Below are 21,123 nucleotides of genomic sequence, written 5' to 3' on the forward strand. Positions count from 1 at the left end.
TTGTGATGTCGTTTGTTTCCTTTGTTATGAACTAAATAGCCTTAGATATATTATTCCAAGATTACTGCTTCTAAAGCAATAAGACTAATTTTCTCCAAGAAGTTAAAAAATGCAGCCTTCTATGCCAAATTTATGTAAATGAGATTTTTGAGCATATAAATCTTTTACTGCTATACACGATAATTTACTCTTCATTGTAAAAACTTTTACTAATTAATTTCAGTGTTTCATAAATTTCAGTTACTTGCCTAATCAAAATCGTGTAAGAAATATGCGATCAACCTACATACATTGCGTAATGCGAAGAATAATTTCTGAAGATATTCAGAAGATTATATAATGACTATCTTCAGACGGTCTTCATGGCCTCACGAGGAGTGAATAGAACGTTCTCAAGTTATATCTAGAAATATTTTTAAAGTGCTACACTGAGAGAGAAAACAGTGCTTAGACTACCCATAACTATTCAAAATTCGATGTTTTTACCCAGAATTATTAAAAATAGGATAAATTAAAAAAATCCTGAAAACATTTTTAAGAATTGTTTTCGTAAATAGATTTATGAAATGAAGGCTTCGTACACCTCGTAAACCGCATGCGAACCCGCAATAATTTTATGCTGCCCGCGAACATATTTTAATTATGTATTTGTTGCAAATACGGTTCTTAACAGTTTTAGAGACGTAAAGATATAGACTGGGCTAATGTTGACGCTTGTTGAAAGAAAATGATGCTACGAATAGATTGGGGCTTAGTCTTTGTCACTGTACGCTTGAACGTCAAACCACTTGATTAAGGTAATGTGGACGAAAACATTCTAAGAAGGCGTGAGAAATACCTTATACAATCACTACATTTAGTTTGCCAGCCAACAGCTGGTGGCGCTTCAATATTCTGAAATTTCCGTAAATAATTTACTAATTAATTCAACATGTTGCAGTTACCTAGTCTAAAATTTAATATTTAACTACCACTGCGTTTATATTACCAAATATAACCAACAGAAATTCTTGCAGATACCAGCCTTAAGCAATATAGAAAATGAATGTAAATTTGAATTTTTTTCCTTTGAGTTTTTATTACCATTGTATTTTCATAAGTTCTGATAAACATTCGGAAGCTGAAATTTAAAACAAAAATTACTTTATTTACTTATTAGGCTAAAGGGACGTTAGACCGAATGGGCTATTAGTCTCGAAATTTTGCGTTGAATCACTTCTCAGATTGTTGTTACTGTTTTATATTTAAAGAAATTAAATGAAAAATCCAGGGCTGTGGAGTCGGTAGGGAAAATGACCGACTCCGACTCCTGGAATTTTAATGATTCCGACTCTGACTCCGACTCCCTCTCTATATATGTAAACATAATACACATGGGTTACAGCTTTTTTTAATATAAAAGAAGTAATAGATGCTACAGAAAAAAAATTGATGGCATAGCAAATTATTTATATTAATTAATATTTGTTATGAAATGGAAAAACTGCCATTAATTATTTCTAAGAAACAGTATAGCTTGGGCAAGATCTTCTTTGTTGGAGGGCCATAGATCCGATTTGATAAACTTCAGAGCTGAGAAGAGTCTTTCCACACTAACTTGAGTGGAAGGAAGAACTGTTACTATTAGGGCTACTTCTTTTAACTTTTCAGGATAGATTTTTATAAGTTCTAAAAGAGCTGTCTCGCAAGCGCAATCATATTTCTCTATTTCTTGAAAGTCCGTGTAGAAATCGTGTTTGTATTTTTTCATTTTTATATGTAAAGGATCTTGTTTTTTATTTTCATTCGCTTTGCCTTAGCCGTTTCAATATTATCCAAAAATATTTCTCAAAATCTAATTCATCAATGGAAAAGGATGATAGAGACTCAATTGCAATGTCTGCAGTTTGACTGTCCTGATTCAAATTCTCCAATTGTTCTGAGAATAATTTCATTCTTAATGAAAGTTTATAAATGACTTTCTTTGTCTTTCTAATTTGTTCGTCACCCAAGAAAATTCGGTGTTTCGGATCTCCATATATTGAACCCAGTAAGATCTCATTGTTTAGCAAACTAGTTTCTCTTTTCTTCGTTGAAGAAATGATTCCTTCTGCAATAAACCCTCCATTTCAGAAAGGACAAACATCCCATTCTCACCTCCTGTCAATTCTTCAGATTGCAGCTTTTTCGTGGCTATATACGGTGTAGAAAGAAGAGTTTCCAATTCTACAAGATCATTTCACAGTCTTTCTGTTAGTGAAAAATTAGGGTTATCTACATCTCCTAAAAATGTTCTTAATTCTAAAAGCATTAATTTGGTGAGTTCTTGCTGCTTACATAAATTTACCAGTGAGATTTTGTAACTAAATGAATCAGTTTAATCACTAATGGCATATATCACATCCATCCTCCTCCCTTATATTTATTAATAGGTCAATAAAATAGAAAATAACTATTTATTAATGTATACAGTTCATAAATAAAAATAATAACTCAGCTTGTCATTAATTTTTTTCAATTCATTTTAATTTCATTTCAAATTTAAACTGTCCAACGATAACTGGAGTTGGAGTCGACCTGTTTTTAGCGGCTCCAGCTCCGACTCTTTTTACCCCAAAATTTGTCCGACTCCGATTCCGACTCCACAACCCTGGAAGAATCTGTATGACTGTATGTGTTTCCCGCAACGTGAAAAAACGACGGTACCTGAAAAAATCAAATTTTGTATAATGTAGTCCTCCACCCGAATATGCCCACCTGGGAGCCCGAATTCGGAATTTGGATTTTATTTTATTGTCCATTTCACATTTTGTAAAACTTTAACGAATTTTAAATAACATATTCAACGATTTCAATGCGATGGCAACTCTGTACGGGAAAAAACATTTTTATCTCCAGTGCGCGAGGATGTCTATCGGAAATTCTAAAGATATGCTCGTTTAAACCGGACATTAGCCTAAATGCTCTCGAAACATGTATGTGTGTAAATGAAAAAAACGCCCCTCTGGGTATAACATAAAAATCTCAAAGCTTTCAGATTTTGTTATTCTATTTTGTTTATTTGTTTTTTTTTTGTTTTGTAATTTTTTTTTTTTACATTTTGTTTAAAAGAATTTTTGGCGTGTTAGCATCTTTTAGATCGAACATTTGGCCTGCATGCGATTTGATTTTGAGAGTACTGCCGTCGGCAACTCTGAATTATGATACTTATTTCTTGATTTCGATCTTTCGACTATTGTTATGTCTTTACCTCATAACAGTTTATACATATCTTCAAAATCTTTTCGTGCTCTTCTACCTTTCTGGTTTGAAAACGCTCTTCGTTTTATTGCAGTCGTATCTTTTCTACAACGTGATTTAACTGCAAATTGTGTATACTAATATTCAGTTGACAGAAAATTATTTTTTAATTTATATTTGTTGCTACAGGTTATTTACTTTAAACTTTTATAGATAAAGAATTAAATGTTCAGATTTTTACAAATTTTAGCTCTATTTACTATTAGAAATTTCTTTTTAATTAATTCTAGCTTTCAATAGAAACTTAAAATAACGTTTCTATGACAGAATCTTTACTGCAGCCTAGCTGAAACGACGAAAGCAAAGTGGAAAATAGCAAATTTTGCTACTGCTTTTTTAATGAAAATTTGATTTAAGAATTGCTTTTAATTTGCCTTTATTACAATAAAATTATGAAATGCAGTGTTACCTCGTATCTAAATAAGGAGCGCTGAGAACAAGAAAAACTGAATGAATGAAATTAAAATGAATTGAAAAAAATTAATGACAAGCTGAGTTATTATTTTTATACAATGTAATAAAATCAAAATACCAATTAAAATATAGCTTAGTATCCGCAAACCATTATTCTGTGCCAAGGTACACACATATAGTATTAAGGTATTACACAAATAGTATTAAGTATTTTTATATAAAGTAGTTGATTCTAAATATGTGGTGGCCAATATTTTGAGTCTTCGAGAGCTGATTTTAATTGGGCTCTGGAGCCGCAGAGATTTTAGCAATTGTGTTTAACTATATTAAACAATTGGTCAATAATAATAAATCTTGTTAACTTAGTCACAGACTATGAGTGTTCTAAATTATGGCAATTAAATATATTAAAAATTGCCCTAGTAAATATACTGAAGAGCCAAAACATTATGACCACCTACTCAGTAACGCAGTGTGCGACTTTTGGCCTCCAAAACAGGCTGCAACTCGCCTTGGCATGGATGCCTCAAGTTCTTGGTAGATCACTGGAGACATGTTGTGCGAAATGTCTAAGCACTGGTCAGACAAGGTCGACATATTACGACATGGTGGTGTCTGAGCTCTGAGCTGCCCCTCCATGACATCCCAAATGTGATGTCGGGTTATGTTATGTTACGCAGAAGTCGAGGGGCCACTTAATATTTACCCTAAGTAAGTAAGTATTAACCCAACACACTATTTAGAAAGCTAATAACCTTCCAGCGTCCTCGAGTCGTAATGAAATTGTGACTCTAGCCAACAATGTAAGTTCTACCACCGCCGGCAGCGGGTTAAGATCCGGCGAGTTAGGTGACCAGGACATTAACTGGAATTGATCCTTATAATCCTCGAGCCACTCCGATACAATTTGAGCCTTGCGACATGGGGCGTTGTCCTGCTGGAAGATTCCATTTCCAGTTGGGAAGACAGACGCCATGTAAGGGTTCAACTAATCCGTAATTACGTTCAGATAGTCGGCAGCTTTCATGGTAATTCTACCACAACTAAGGATCCCGGAGTCGCCCATGAGAATGACCCCCAAAGCATAATACTGCTACCACCAGCCTGTGTGTGACCTGCTATACAGGGGAGCAGCAAATGTTCGCCTGAAAGGTGGCGTACTCCGACACTACCATCGACGGGATTCAACCTACCAGGCAACTGTCTTCTACTTATCCATGGTCCAGTTTCGATGTTTCCGGGCCCACTATAGGCGTAATTGACAATGACGCTTAGTTAACAGAGGCACACGAGTGGGACGTCTGCTGCGCAGTCTCATATCCAACAGCGTCTGCTGAACTGTGTGTCCCGAAACATTTTCACTTGGACTTGCACTTTATTGGACTGTGAGCCGAGCCACAGTCTGGAGTCGATTTTGCTGTACCAAGAGGAACAGTCTTCGACGTCCGTTTCCTCTGATGACGCGTGGACTTCCAACACCTTTTGGCGTCTAATACCGTCTGGTATACACTTTACATAAATACTAAGAAGACAGATCATGAAAAATCAACCAGTCGTGCAGTTTCGGAGATACTCGTTCCGAATCTTTGGGCCATTAAAATCTGCCCTCTACCAAATTCGCTTAGATCAGCGGCCTTTCCCATCACACCCAAAAGTAAGTGCGAAAATGATTCCTTACCTTCTCCAGCCAGCAGTTAAATACCATCCCCACTTAATCACGAGCTCTCCACGTCATCCAGATGAGTGGCAAAATCTCAAATAAAAAATGTGGGAATGACATGATGTTTTGTTTCATCAGTGTATAATATATGGAAAAATAAAATACACATTAAAAAACATTTTTTTTTGCAGACCAGAAGAGAAAAAATTAAGAAAAAATCAAAAATTCGTTGCATGGAAGTTGTTAAATGTTATGTTCGTATACGCTGATGTAAAAGTTTTCAAAAAGAGAAATAAGAGTTCATATGCAAAGAAGTGGTAATAAAGTATAATAATTTGCCGTCAGTTTTTGAAGTGAGCTGCAGTGTAATTTTCATCATCGTCATTAACATGCTTTTCATGTCATCATGTGCAATGTTTCTCAGTTTCTTTTCTATCTTCTTCCCTCATTATTTTAAGTATAATTTTTCGTTCTCCTGAGCGCATTTTTTCTGTATTAGTGTCATTGTAGCGACTGCACTCCATGTATTTGTAGAATATTTTAGTTCATACCTGCTTTCTAAATCTTATTTCGTTCCATGTTCCTCTTTGTTAGTTATTCGATGACGTTTCTTCGTTTGTGATTAATAATTCAAGAAATTTAATTATTTATAATACGCTGAAATTGTGTCTTCTTTTTTTTTTTCGTCTTTATTATCACTTTTATTTGAAACATATTAAATCAGTGCTTGTACAATTATCCTCCCCTCCCGGAAAAAAGCGGATAGCTGCATAAAAGGATATCAATTCTCTTAATTCAATTTTTAATTTCTTTTTATTAATAGCAAACTGCTTAAGCAAGACTGTGAAAAAAGCGTTTAAGTCTATCATCAAAACTTTAAAAAAAATTCTAAATAACGTTTAAAGAACTGTGAAACCGTAGAAAAGCAAAATGTTGAAAAAAAAAAAATACTGTTATATAAAATCTTGCATTTCATTTCAGCCGAAGCAAATCACAGCAGTTATAATACTTCCGAAAATGTTTCGTCTTAATGAAAATATTTTTCTTGGCAACAATTTCTCTGCATATTAAGTTACTGAAGAATAATAAGATTTTAAATACAAAACCTCTGTGCCATCTCGAAATGCATCTTCAGATTTAGAATCTCGTTGAAAAATGAAAAAAAAAAAAAAAAGAGTTTTTAAAATCTTATTTTTATTTATTTATTACTTTTATAGCAATCAGATACTTTCTAATTTCTAGAATTCGAGTCAGATATTTCTTTTTCGTTTTATGCTGTGCATCTTTACCACGAAACGATAAATACGTGTTTATGGACAAGAATATTAGTTCAGAAGAAAGCTTAGCGGATAAGCACAGAAATTCCGAATGATGTTTAAGTCGTAACATTTGATCATCTTCAAATTTTCATTCCAGATATGCTTAGTATGGTTGCTTACGTAAAATTCGGAAACTTTCATACTAAAATGAAAGAAATGGTTAATCGTCAGGTTTGAAATTCTAGCATCTCAAGAGTCTAAGAGATTAACCTTCGCATCTCGTTTTAAGACCTCGCCTTCTCCTCCTCGAATAACATAAAACATTTCCTTTATTGCGTTTAAAAGTGATTTGGTTTTCGGTTTAAAATTTAAGAATCAGTATTACCTACTACTTGTTTCATTATTCATGTTATAACAAACCATTCGAGAGATATTTTCCTAAGCAAAGGGTTGCCTTCGTGCAAGACTTTTAAAGGAAAAACGGCTTGCATTCACGTCACCCGTGGAAAAAAATGCGAGACTTCTCAATGCAGCCATCCCGTTTGATGAAACTACCAGTGTTCATCGATTTTACCTAATATATTGACATCAATCCTTTTGTTCGCATTTAATATAGTCGATGCAGCTTCAAACTGAAAAAACAATAACGCATTTTTATTTCATTGTGTGAATTGAAGAAAGTATTGTATTTGCACTAAAAATTTCGGGCGTCATATTTCAACGAAAATGTTCAATTTGACTATTCCCGAAACCCTTTCTTTTGGCGATTTCCTTATGTGACGCCTGTACGTACGGACAATACGTCTATATGTCTATACACGCGGCTCCTGGGGTAAATAGATTGTCTTCACAGGACTTGAGTACTCGGTGGTCCGTTTAGGATCTTCAGGAATCGTATGGGTACAGTCGGGCTGTCTTGGGTCGCTACATCACACTATTTGATAGGCTCCAAAGTTGGGATAATAATCGTGTATGAGCTTCATGCCTGGATCAGAGCTCATGCCTGGCTTCATGTACGTTAAAATGGGTTCAGAAGAGATTTTTGCATGACGTTTATACGTATATGTATATGTATGTATCTAGCTTAATCTAAAAACGATTAGGTGTAGAACATTGAAATTTTGTATACGGGACTGCTGTTCTACCCCCTTAACCAACTTAAAAAACTCCTTACTCGGCTATTATTTTAGCAGTCGTTGGCAATAGTTATGTACTTCCAGTTACAGAAGTGTTTTAAAGGACGAAAATATTCATGTTTTGACAATGTCAAATTTTAAAAATTTAATTTTCAACATATAAGGTAATCTGAGGTTTAATGCGGTCTTCCGGTTCCTGTACTTATATTTGGGAACGTTTTAGACTCGTTATGAAAAAATAAAGTTATTAGAAGTTTGACCCGGTATGACAAAAATTTAATTAAAAAAAATTGCATTTTTTGGTGTCATTTTCGACTTGCCTTGAGGGATCGGTTAATTTAGTTAGAATTATTCAAGAAAATAAATTTAAATGAAGTGCAGCCAAAAATGTGTGTAATTTAGTAATCCGTACAAGAATCATGTGGTGATTCTTGTACGTATGCATACATGGCAGATTTTTTATTTATAATTATTAGTTCACATTTGAAGCATACGATTTATTTTACATAGTTTCCGTTTGATTATAAGTAACTGATGTAACTGCAAATAAAATTAACTAATTTCGGTATGCTTAATAATGTGGAGGAAAGCTTATCACTATTTATGTTACCTATGCGTAATGGATTTTTTTTTAAATTTAAGTGATTAGTTTTTCTGATGAAATTTCCTTTGTATTAAAAACTATTTAGATAACTGAGTATAAGAAATACATTATACTCAAAGGATAAAATTTTATCTTGTTCACTTTATTTCTGAAATACTTAAATATATTTCCATGATTTTATAATGTTGTGAAATATTTAGAATATTAAAAAAAGCATTAAATACACACACACACACACAAAAAAAAAAAAAAAAAAAAAAAAAAAAAAAAAAAAAAAAACTGCAAACCCTAATTGAGATCATAAATTTCAGTTCCAGATGATTTTATTGTTTTGTGGAACTGGTCGCTAAAGTAGTGGTTTTCTACATCTGAGTTTACATTTGTTCTCAGAAATACTGATTACCTTCAGAATTTATTACCACTAAGGAATTCGCTGTAGTTCAAATCATAATTTGTTACTTTTAACCTTTTCCCGTGAGATATACAGAGCAATGAGACCAATTTTTTAATCTATTAGCGCCATTTAGTCAGCTACTTTTACAGATAGGATCAGAAAAAAAAACCATCAGGGTCTTACATTGTCTACTCCATGTTAAAGAATAAATTTTAGATCTCCATAATTTAATGACAATTTCTTAAGATACATTTAAAGCAGTGAACTTGTAGTACATATATGTCCCGCTAAACACTAGTAGCTCGACTTGGACTCGAATTTCAGCCAGATTAATGTGTAGCTTTAATATGAGTAAGTTTGCTTTAGAAATTCCCTCCCAGAAAGTAACCCTCCCTTAGGCAAACAGGGCTAATATCTTTTTACTATAATCCAACCCAAGTAATTATAAATAGCAGTATTTTTTCAGTATAAAAGTAACGAAGGCAAATATTTAGATAGTGGAAGAAAACTTTTTTTACACATGTAATTATTTGAAAAATAGCGCTAACTCTGAACAAGCAGACTTTAAATAACCTTTCATATGACTATAACATATCTTGCAATAGCCATCGTGGATTGCATATCATGTATTTATGGGCGTATATTTTAGTCATCTTGCTTGTCTGTCATGTTAGGCATGCAGATACACGAATTGCAATGCATGCAAATACTTTGAAATTAGGGGGATATCACGTTTGTTGTTTCTCAAAATGAAATCAAACGAGACAGGTTTCTAGTTTACTTGTTTGCAGTTAGAATAAATTGATCACTCGTCTCAGATGGTAGTCCCGAATTTAAACGCAGTGCCCCGTTTCAGGATATGTCCCGTATTCTATAAATATTCTCGGATTTGTAAATATAATCGATATGAATTTTATTTCTGTCCGCCTATTTGTTTGTGAGATGTTTTTATGGGCGCAGAAGCAATATGGCGGAAATGTTCAATATGCCAAATTAGTTTTCTATTATTTAAATAAGTTGTGATTTCTAGATCTATGTTTTAGGCAATTGGCTAGATGCCCAAAATACTGATTATGAAAGAGCTTTTGGATTTTTACTTCAGATATTTCAAAATAAATTATTATTTACTTTTTTTATTAGCTGCGTTTTGTACTTGTAAAATGCATAGTTACATTAAATCATCCTAAGAATTTTAAATGCATCAGCTTTTAAAAAAAGATACTTACGTGTCAATAAATAATTCAGTGCAATATTGTATTTAGAAAAACATGAAATTCTTGAAAAATTAAGCTGTTATTCGTGTTTAAAACAGAAATTACGCAAATCTAATGAGGCTTTATACATAATCAGAATGATCATATAGTATTCAAATTAATAGCATTAATAATAGAATTTCGCTTACCGGAAACAAATGCAGCAACACATTTCGATAATAAATACAACGAAACTTCTTATATCGACCATCACAAAAAGTGGTAAGAAATTCTGATAATATAAAAAATATTAGCATTGAATATCGTTTATAGTCATACTCTCTAAGACGATCTCTAAGAAGATCTCTTAGAGAGAAGTCAGAAATCGTATGAAAGTTTTGTTTCTTTATTGTCATTGTATGAGTATCTTATTGTTTTCTTTTAAGTGATATTAAATCTTACATTTTACAGTTTTTATAATAAAAGACAAAGCTAGATTGGTGAGTACAGATTTCCTTCAGTTTTTGTTAAGATTAATCATATCCAAATTATAATTGATTGGATTGATTAATGAAAATATAAATTATGCAAAGACTTGAAAATGAAAAAAATTGATTAAATTACTCAAGTTAAGCTTTTATATAGAATGCATTTTCAGTTCTTAAAAAGTTTTATTATTTTCATAGTCACAAATATGTATGCCTGCTTAAAGAATGAGTTTATTTATAACTCATCTGATAGCTCATTATTACTGAATATTTAGCAGAAAAATTAATGGCTAAAAATATTGTTATGTAGTACCTAATAAAGGTAATTAGGTAGCTATTGCAAAAATAATACATGAAATCAATAGCATATAAATGAAGGAAATAAATTAAGAGAAATATAAAACGAAATAACGATGGGAATAATTTTTTACCCATTTAATCATCCCATTAACAACCGTTTAACTTCTTAATATCAAAATGCCTTTCAATCGTAGTTCTAAATACTTTATTTTGGCTTCAAAGTTATAAAAATTTCATTAAAATATTTAAATGTAAATTGATTTGACCTTGGATTTCTTTCTACCTTTCAAAGAAGTGGCGAAGCTACCCTCTCGGATATTTTTTTTTTTTTTTTCCCTATCTTTTAAACTCTCGATATCTTACATTTGTTCGTCAAAAAATGGAAAACTGTGACGTCATATTATTTTTGAAGAGAGCTTTCGGAGGCGAGATTGCGACGGCCAAAGCGGAAGTTGCCAGATCTGAGAAGCGTTTGTTCTCCTCGTGCTCCGACATCCTTAGGGTTATTGTAAATCCCCCATCGCCAAATTTTGGCGGGAGTTTTCTTGAAAAACGAACTCAGCTTCTATGAATTAAGTTTAAGCACGTGAGTAATGGAGTGAAAGTTTCACATTCAAATAATTTCGATACTTAAAAGGAATTTTATTTTAAAGGAACTTTATTTTAGACTTTCCAACGCCAATCAGCCACATACATGATCATGCATGTCTACCATGATTCTTGTATGATACACGTTTTTGTGTTATATCAGCATATATACATGTCAAATTCCATTATCAGTTCTGAAGGCAATGCATTAAATGTGAAAATTCTTTTAACTTTGAGCACCAGTACAGCTGATTTTGTGATCCACTAGAAGTCGAGATGCTAAAAGAGAGAAACACTGGGATTATTTTTCCAGTTGGCTGAAAGGATTTTTTGGTACCAGGTTTTCATGGTATATTTTAAAAAATCAACTTGAAATGTAAAACGTATCTAAAAAGCTCTTGGCTGTATCGTTAAGAGTTGATTTTAGCTATTTAAGAGTAGAAGTTATTGCGTTTGTCCGCCAAAAAAATTCGTTGTTTGGAGTTGAATATTAAATGAGTATTATTTACTTCTTCAGATAAGTAGTGGATACTAAGGAAACGAAACGCCAGCTCAAGAAATAGTAAATTTAAAGCTATGATGTAGTATCATGTTCACTGTTTATCCCACGTGGCATTATATGAGCTAGCTTTTTTAGGCCACATAAACTAAACTAGATCCTACAAATGAGCCTGAGGAATTCTCGCACAGGCATGAAGTAAATACCACAGAAGAAGGATGAAAATAACCCTTTATTAATTCACACGAAGAATGGCACGATCTTCGTGCTTTACAGTAATACCCACAACTTGCGGTGGAACTTAATTGTTATAACATAAATCAATTCAGGTCTAAATAGAATAGTGCTGGATTAGCACGTTAAGTTACGGTTAGCTTAGGCTGACTCAACAAAACTAACAGGTGTGTCAATTATCCGAAAGGCCAAAGGGCGTATTAGCGTAACGGCAAGATCAGCAACGAAACGTGCGCTGGATAGCGAAAACACACTCTGGCTAAACTCAGATATTCACCCGTTTAAATACTCACTTCACTTAACTTTAAATTTACATTCCTGGCAAGAAAATGCGAAGGGAAGTTGAGGAGTTCAGGAAAGATAACAAAAATTTGAATAATATGTTAATTTTAACTAAAGGAAACCCTACAGCATTAGTCCACATTATCCGAGGTAACCGGGATTGTACGAGTATTATGTATGGATAAGCTCATTGCCTGTTCAGATGAATTATTTCATATGTTTTCGTTTCCTCCGCTTTCCTGTACATATTTTTCCGAAGTAACATTTGTCCATAATACTTCGGAAAACTATGATACTGTTACGCATAACAGAGAATTTCATCTCTTTTATGAATTCAGTATTTCATAACATTTTCTGTATATTCACATTCATTATTTATTCAAGGTAACATCAGTCCATAGCACCTCAGATAGCTGACAGCCTGTTGTGCATCGGTAATTTCATTTGTTGTGGATTCTAAAACTAAATGTGTTCTCGTATTTGTTAGTTATATACGAAGAAGTAATACTTAATTTTCTTTAAAATCTTATGAAATTATTTTAAACTCTGAACTCCGAGTAAACGAAATTTTGTTCAGAAAGTCAAATTTCTGTCGCCAAAAGGTGAAATCCTGCCAAATAAAGCGACGCGAAAGTTTCTGATTTGGTTCCCATAGCAACAGTAGAGGAGCAGAAAACGCGCGTTTCCCCTGTCCACCGCTATCCCCGTTACTCAGGATTTGAATAGGAGAAGGTAGAAAGAAAACTGTGGAAGATAGAAAGGAATATAGGAAGGAAAGGGGAGCGCACGAAGCAATGATTCGTTTCGAGGATTTAAACCTTTTCGTTTCTTCCGAATCATTGTTTCATAAGAAAAAGGAGGAAAAAAAATTGTTCCCTCCTGTCTGAATCGATAAATTTCGTCTTTGTTTTCCCTTCATCTTTGTGGAAATGTTAGAGTTGCTTTTTAGGATCTGCATTTTGAAAAATTTGAGGAAGGCTAGTAAATCTCTATGTTTCTTTTCCGTTTCATCGAAAGGGGATTTAGATGCAACTATATATGAATATTGCGCAGTTAAAAACGGCAGTTAATATTTGTTATTTCTTGTATACTGCTGTAGTATATGCCATATACGAGTCCGTTGTTTCTGCAAAGAATTAAATAACTTTTAAATGTCGATAAATGCAAAGATAACCTACTTAATATCGATAGTGTTGCGTTTATACCAATTGAGAAGTTGTTTTGCTGCAGTTGTGGTACGTTTACCATTAGATCTAGTATTTCCTTCTTTCTAAGCAACAACATTAAAAATAACAAGAGTTAGACATAAATAAGTCAAAAGTTAGATTACTAGAGCAATGAATATCGCCTTCTTTTCGTCATTTTATCAGTAAGAAATAAAATGAAAATTATAATTAATGTTTTATGATATCGTAACGTGTTATAATACTTTACAATACTAACACCGACTTTAAAGCTAAATCCATCCGAGAAGGATAAATTTTTAGACATAGAAATATAAACCTAAGTTCGAAGCTGAAGGTCTTCTGAAATGAGTTCAGAGGAAAATGAAGCCTTAGAAAGTTCCATTAAGGCACTTCAGGGCGAAATATTCATCCATCTATGGTAATTATCAATTTAAGTTTTCAAATGACTAAATTTCAAAGCATCAAAATTGTTTGCTGTTCTGATTCTTTAAATTGGCAAATTAAACTGATTCTGTATAATAATGATAATAGCCTAAAATTCCTTTGCTTCTATTGAAGGAAACAGCTATGAAAGTCATAACGGAGAATGGCGTGTGTTAAGAACTGAAAAAACTCAATAATTTGTGATTCAGAAAATATTTTTTTTTAAATACTGTCTGAGAATATTTATCATCAATTAAAACCATATTGTTTGTATTACCAACTGAATAAGTATTCTAACAGTGAGAATAGAAAAGAATTCAAGTAGAAATAATCTAAATTTTTTTTCTTGAAGAATGACTCTTTTTAACAATGAATTTCATTAGGAACAAATTTTACTATTTCTTAAGAATTAATTACTTTAGCAGCGTGTTCTAAAATAAAGAATAAATATTTTAGTAATTTTCTTGCACATAAGAATAAATGTAATGAACGCATTCTATAAATGAAATATCTGTATGTAAATAATGTATGAAATAATCAAACTATGTATATGTACTAAGTTTCATATAGTATACCTGCAGTGACGTGAGTTGTTTTCTTTCTTATGTTAATATAGAAGTTTTATGCGGAGTTTATTTATGATAACAAGATAGCAATATCGTAAAATGTCCTAAATGGAATGAAACAAAAGCAGATTGTAAATATAGCACTTTTTTTTTCAGACATAGTACTATTTTCTTGCATAAGTTAGTGCAAAGTATTATTGCTGGGGCATCATGTGTACTCACTTTATTAACTTTAAGAATCTACATTATTTATTACATTAATATAACTCATTTGAGTTTTATCTGCACTATGTAGTGATCAGTTCCACCAAGATCCTACGCAGTTTCAAATTCCTTTGTAATGTTAGATTCTACAACTCTTATCAATCAATCTCTTGATCAGAAGTTTTATCGACAGTATTTAATATATAATAGATTAGCGCATATTACATACGTTTATATCTACTATATACTGAATTCTTACAATAGAATACACTAAAAAATGCAAAATATTCATCAATATCCATACGTTTAGTTCTGTTTTACAGTACGAATTCTTTGTCAATTAGATCTTACCTTAAGTTTGTTTCATAGATTATAAAATTTTATAAATACTGCATGTATTACGAATCCCAGCCATCAAGCATGATGTTTTTTACGTATCGGATATTTAAAACAATTATAGAAGCAGTTCCAACAATTCAACCTCTTCTTGAAATAGCATGATTTCCCCCCCCTGCTTCTTAGAATCAATGACAAAAAGTGGATTGACCATGCACGAACTGCTGTGTTATTTATAGTTTAATCAGATTCTGAAGGTTTAGAACGAATTAGAAGATTTTTACAATTATATATATATATAATTATAAAGGAGTTTTAAAAAAGCAGTTAGAAAACTAAAATTCAACAAGGCATACATTTGTGCAATGTGCAGCTAAATTTTGAAAATAATAATTCAAAACTCAAAACAAAAACGAAAATACCGCTTAAATATTCGAAGGCCAAACCTATTATCACCATGAAACAAGTTAAATTAGTAAAACACTAATTAAAGAAATATACCAAATTTAAAACAAAAATTACATTTCAAAGATGAAAACTATAACAAATGGGCATTTAATGCATATTAAAACCAAAACAATAAAAATTTTATTAATCTCCTTTGTTAATTAAACATATTCTGCATTAAACAAAGGACAATTTAAATCTGCACTTTAAACAAAGAAGACTAATAAAGTTTTTATTGTTTTGGTTTCAGTATTCATTAAATTCCCATTTTTTATAGTTTTCCTCTTCGAAATGTAATTTTTGTTTTAAATTTGGTATATTTCTTTAATTAGTGTTTTACTAATTTAACTTGTTTCATGGTGATAATAGGTTTGGCCTTCGAATATTTAAGCGGCATTTTCGTTTTTGTTTTGAGATTTTGAATTAATACATATAAATTCAAAATAATTTTAAAATAATAATTGGTAAAATTGTTATTTTTATTCAAAATAATAATGTGGTGATTCTGTTCCTTGGTGATGGTATATGGAAAGTTACATATGTAATTTTACAAAATAAAGATTATTTTACTATGAAAAGGTTATACTATTCTGGAAAGTAAAAAAAAAATATTTAAGAGGAAAATATTTATTAAAAAACAGCAGCAATAATATTAAGCAATTAAAGCAAAGTATCAGTCAAATATTTTTTAAAGTTAGCAATGATGTGTTAAACACTAATGACAATCTTCAAATTAATTATTCATAGTTTAATACTTCAAATAAATTAATCAGGAGGTGATTATTCAAGTTGCTGTAAATCTCGTAAATTTTTCTAATGTATTTAATGAAAAAAAATCCCATATGAGTGAAACAATGCGGATGAAACCGTTTATTTTGAGGGCAACAAAGAAATAATACTTTAAGCATCGAAATGTACCATCTATGAATAAAAACATTTTTAAACAATAGCATTTAGCCGTCCAGCAACTTGAAAATGAATTCTGTCACAGTTAAGTCTCACACACTCTCACCGAAAGAAATTATTTCACAGAACTCTCACGAAGAGGAATTATCATATTCTCTCATGCACGTCGTGGTGGTAATAAGCAGCTGAAAGATTTTTGTTCAAAAAACCAGTTGGATTTTATTTTCTAGTCCAAAAATTTTAAGAGTTTTTACAGTAGAGCCGAATTAAAATATTTTAGACCAGCGGTTCCCAACCTTTTGACTAACGCATACCATCTAAAAAAAATTGAAAACCTTTAGTACTACTACTACTACCACCATTCTTGAATAAAGCTCAGATTGCATAAATTTACGAGTGTTAGAGAAAAAACCCAATCGGATATTGGGGTTTTAATTTTTGAATTTAATAGTTAAAAATACTTTGCTTCTTTGCGTACCACCGATTCTTCTCTTGCGTACCACCGGTCGAGAACCCCTGTTTTAGACGATAATTCGTCACCACTTGAATTAGGTACACTGCATCTCGTACTTTTCTTCAGTGACCCTTTAAACGAGGGACAATATATCAAATTATCGCATACCCCATACATACTTTCATAATGCAAAACTTAGTCCGTTCAGTTGGCAATTAGAAAATGTTTATTTTATAACATTTTCAACTGAAATTAGAAAATGTTTATTTTATAACTTTTTTTATTATTATTTCGAACGCCGCAGAGGACATAGTTGATTTTTCACGTTTCCTGTTCCAAAACGTTATTACTATATAACCTAAAATCGTGGAATTGACGTCTTTTCTGTTGTCATACTATATTAATATTAGATTTCTATTTCCTTGTACGAAGTAAAGGAAGTGTTGTAAGCGCAAAAATTTTTCGAGTATCATATTTCAACAGAAATATCCGTTTGATCATTGCCGACTCTATTGGATGGAATTTTGCTTGACATCTGTACGACGAAAAAATAAAAGACTGTTTTTCCGAAAACGGATTGTAAATATGTACTTAAATGTATGCAGGTATCTCGCATAACTGAAAAACGGTTAGTTGTAGAACGTAGAAATTTTGTATATAGGACTGCTATAACATCTAGCTGTGCACCTCCGTTTTCTTATTGCAGTCTGCAGCACCAAATATATATATAGAGAGAGAGAGAGAGAAAGAGAAAAAAATAAAAATTAGAACCCATTTTAGGCAAAGACCCCAAAAATGAAATTCATATGTTTTTAATAAAAAAATTTTGTGATATATATATATATCATATCACCCCCAAAAGCGATTTAAAAGTTCTTACCCAGCTTTTATTTTCGCAATCGTTGATCGTGATCATGTACTTTTAATTAAAGAAATGTTTTAAGGACGAGGACAAATAACGAAATTTAATATTTAATACGCTCTCGTTCCTTATATTTGGAACGTATTATTTCCTCCCTGTTACACTTATATTTTGAAAAGTTTTAAACTCGTCATGAAAAAAATAAAATAAGAACAAATTTGACTTCCGTACAAGAAAAATTGACCGGAATATTTAATTTTAAAATTTTCAATTTTTTATATCATTTTTAGTTTGCCTTGAGAGCTCCGTTAAAGTTAGATTAATTCGAGAAAATAAGTTTCAATGAAGTGCAGAAAAAAATGCATGCAATTTAATAGGGCATACAAGGAAGTCATGTGGTGTCTACATCGGATTTTTTTTTCATTACGGAACCTTTTATTTTCCCATATTTTAACGTAAATGCTGTTATAATCTTGATTTATAGGCTCACTCTTACGTTATAATCACTATGCGCACTTTATGTATGACATATAAGGCTTTGCATTTTGCCTTTTGTAATTGCAGTTGTGCTAAAGTTTAGTAGATGAATATTGCATAACTTTTCATCTAATAGCATTAGTTATGTAATTTGATACAGTATGTGTTCGTATTACTTATTAGATGACTGATTTTTGTGTCGGTAAAAAATTAATTTATCATTCATTTTAAGTGTGTTGTGTTAAAATTAACACATCATTTTCTTATCATTTGAAAGAACTTGCTTCCAATTATTAGTAAGCCCACCAGCGCCCGAGCGGTAAAGTCGCTGAACACTGGTAGTTCGGTTCGAAGTTCGAATCTCTTTCAACCTTCTTACGTATTGCCTGGCTGGCTGCATGGGCGTTTTCGTGGTTTTCCCCATGTGTAACGTGTATACGAGCCAGTTTACCTTAGAAATTCCTCCACGAAGGCATCCCTCCCCTCAGGCAGATGGCCTTAGTGTGCTTTGCCATTGTTAAATAAACCAAACCAATTATTAGTAAATTCTTCACACTGAGTTTACGGGTTTTCTAACATATCCGTAATATGCAGCTCGACATTAAAATACCAATCAATAAAGAATCATTCCATATTTCATTTTACCAGCTTTAATAAAGTGGGTAAGAATAATGAAAAAAAGTTTTATAAAAGTTACATTATTGAATAAAATAAATATTTTTATAATATCCCATTGATGCTTTTTGTGATTTAAGATCAAGGAAGCCAAAGGCGATTAAGGAGACTGGCTTATAAGTACTTCAATTTGGTGAAGAATAGTCTGGTAGCAAATATGTTACAGAGTTGCCAAACCAGCTTTTCTTAGCCAAATTACAGAAAATGGCCTTTTCTTCAAGTTTCCTGGCGATAGTGAATTCATATGGACATTTTGACCTTTAATTACCCCCTTTTTTTTCTTCTTTAGCATTTGAAGGAAAATAACTTCTTTGGTGTGTTTATTGTTTTTAATTCTACGATTTTCTGTGAGAAAAATAGACACCGGTGAAATATTGCCTCTTGTAAAAAATATGTGTTATTAGCCTTGCGGATAAATGATCTAAAGAAATACATGTACATATCTAAATAAATACGTTTTAAATAATTTTTTCTTTATTAAATAAATGCATAGGTTTCCCTGTAGCATTAATTTATACTGAAATAATGGAATAGGAATTTTTTCTATTACAATATGGCCTTATCATTTTGAACAGGTCGTTTTCTAAATGCAAAGTTTTATATTCTATATCTTTAAATTCTAGAGGACTCATTCTTAAATTTAAAAGCCCGTCTTAAATGCTTAACTTAAAATTGTTTCAGATGTTAAATTCTAGACCGAGATCAGATTGTAATTTATTTTGAATCTTATATTTTATATATTTAAACAAAATTTATATGTCTATTTCAGTTGTTGAAATATTGGTGATGAATTCTTCGAGGTGTTGGCCTATAATCTGAAATTTCCGGATTACACTTTTTTTTTATAGCTCCCCTTTAATGGTAAACTCTTTGAACTGAGAATAGAAACTGTAACCTGAAGTTTTCAGATGTTTTAAGTTAAAATTATGTATATTAAAATTATTTGGAACATTTTCTAACTTTTGATCAAACTAGCTCAACTGTAAGGATTATGTTAATTTCTTTAACAGTTAAATTTTGAGTTAAAGTTCCTTTCCTGTCTTCATGAATTTCAACTTACAACTTCCGGCCAGAACGTAGTTTTAGAAACGTGTTTGAATGCAAATCGAGGAGAAGTATTTAACCGCGAAGTTCTACTGACTTCGTTAGAGAGAACCGATGATTCTGGATAGCACTCGTCCGCCATTTTAGACTACTCTCTCTTAAGCTATTAATACGCTCGGCCGTACTTTAGGCCCTTGATAGCTTTGCCGTTATTCAGCTTTAACGGGACAACTCGGTGTGGTGTTGCTGGCCATGATCGTATAAAAGTAAATATACTAAGAGTAACAAATGCGAATTAATTCCGCGTAAATCGTTAAACTAAAATTTAGTGGTTAGTACATTGCATGATTATTAATAATAAGAATCAAATGACTTACCCAATAAGGGAATGTGAGAACACAGAATTCTCACACTCGGATAGAATCTTGATAGCTTCGGCTTTATCTTTTTAGTTAAGATTACTTTAGTTCTTAGTTTCCTAAATTCAAGCCCGGGTAGCGGCTTTATTGTAAAACTCCAAGACGGAGTTCTGTTAAACTTTATTGGAATAATAAAGGGTGATTTCAACCTTCTTACGTGTTGCCTCTATATCACGAACTCAAGCGATTAGTCTCTTACCACTTTTTAAGATTTTTCAACTTTAACTGTAACTTAAAAGTACACAGTATATACTACAGATAGAAATATTTCATTTTGGATGTATATACCATCGAAATGAAATGCTTGATTCCATACTCCAAAATTAAATGTTTCACTACTTGCAATTAACTGATCAGTTTAAAAATACGAAATTTGTAACGATACTGGTTATAAAATCAAAGATCAGAATCCATTATGTGCTTTATTTTTAAAATTTAACTCATAATTTTGCAAATAGACCATTTTACCAGCTTTTCAAATATTTTGGTTAAATACAGTTTTCGATAAAATATTTTATTTTATATCCTTAGTTTAAAAAAATACTAGCAACATGAATGCACGTGGATCGTCTTGATACGGTCCTAAAACTTCAGGCAGAACTGTAATTTTCAGTTAAATATTGTAGATATTCCACTGCATCTTCAGAAATCAGGAAAAACATTATTCAAAATTTACAGTACATGTTCTACGTGTTTTAATGTGTAATATGGTGATGTAGCTTTTAATCTAATAACAGAAAAATATATACATACATATGATTCCTATTTAGATGATTTTGATCTTCTGTCTGGG

At 31.9% G+C, this 21,123-nt stretch overlaps 1 protein-coding gene and 1 long non-coding RNA gene across 7 annotated transcripts in view; one reads left to right on the forward strand and one right to left on the reverse strand.

Moving 5' to 3' along the window:
• Positions 1-21,123, forward strand: part of LOC118206098 (uncharacterized) — a 223,274-nt gene that overhangs the window by 173,529 nt on the left and 28,622 nt on the right. The gene's annotated exons all lie outside the window — the stretch shown is intronic.
• LOC118193851 (uncharacterized) overlaps positions 1-21,123 on the reverse strand; it is a 333,808-nt gene that overhangs the window by 138,047 nt on the left and 174,638 nt on the right. Inside the window, exon 2 of one of the 6 annotated variants that reach the window (XM_085822157.1) lies at positions 11,368-11,594. The exons of the other annotated variants lie outside the window; for them this stretch is intronic. The gene's annotated coding sequence lies outside the window, so the exon portion shown is untranslated. Of the gene's footprint in view, positions 1-11,367; positions 11,595-21,123 lie in introns of those variants that run through there. 6 annotated transcript variants of the gene reach the window in all.

This window comes from Stegodyphus dumicola, chromosome 8 (assembly GCF_044657685.1).
Source record: "Stegodyphus dumicola isolate Sdum_Otavi_A_Nest chromosome 8, ASM4465768v1".
Lineage (NCBI taxonomy): Eukaryota > Metazoa > Arthropoda > Arachnida > Araneae > Eresidae > Stegodyphus > Stegodyphus dumicola.